Genomic DNA, 684 nt, shown 5'->3' with positions numbered 1-684 from the left:
AAGCCAACCCCCCTCGCTGGGACTTATGCCTCGGCGTCACCTAGTGCCGCTTGTTCCCCTCTTACCGGGCACAGTTCACTGCCCTTCGTCTGCAAGGCAGTCGTGTAATTGCAGCTTTCTTGACTTATTGATGAAGGTCTGACTGGACGAGCGAATGGCGCCTCTCCCCATCCTCAAGCTCGCTGACAGATTGAAATGGAAAGTGCTGCTGTGGCTCGTTGGTCTAGTGGTATGATTCTCGCTTAGGGTGCGAGAGGTCCCGGGTTCAACTCCCGGACGAGCCCTCGTGTGCTCTTTTCCTCCTCTTCCACAAGACTGGGAACTGATATCCACATCACTTCGCAGCGTCTGCTTATGGCAAACGATGGAATGTGACTAATGACTGAACGAGCCTGGTGAATTCTCATCACGTGGCACAATGAGAGCGTGCAGTCAGCTGTCCAAGGCGGCAACCTCATTGCTCGTTCAAAAGAACACGTACTGAAAACTCATCACCACTGTGTCGTAGATGAGCACCGCGATCGCTTGTTGTCATGCGTCCTTACTTGGGAAATGCAGAAGCAAAAACTGCCCTCTCTCAGCCACCGAAACGTGTGCGGCTCGCCTTGCGCTCTCTGCGCCTCACATATTTGTCGAGCTGTCTGCTCTTCTTTCTGTTGAAGTAATCAAGTTACGGGGCGTCCT

The 684-nt window shown here is 53.2% G+C and overlaps 1 non-coding gene across 1 annotated transcript; it reads left to right on the top strand.

Moving 5' to 3' along the window:
* The first annotated feature begins 212 nt into the window (after positions 1 to 212).
* On the top strand, positions 213 to 284 carry trnap-agg (transfer RNA proline (anticodon AGG)). Its single transcript has one exon. It is a non-coding gene; the product is annotated as a tRNA-Pro (tRNA).
* The last annotated feature ends 400 nt before the right edge of the window (positions 285 to 684 follow it).

This window comes from Lepisosteus oculatus, chromosome 14, assembly GCF_040954835.1.
Source record: "Lepisosteus oculatus isolate fLepOcu1 chromosome 14, fLepOcu1.hap2, whole genome shotgun sequence".
Classification (NCBI taxonomy): Eukaryota; Metazoa; Chordata; class Actinopteri; order Semionotiformes; family Lepisosteidae; genus Lepisosteus; species Lepisosteus oculatus.
The sequence above is the reverse complement of the archived record's forward strand: the minus strand, read 5'-3'. Positions and strand labels throughout refer to the sequence as shown.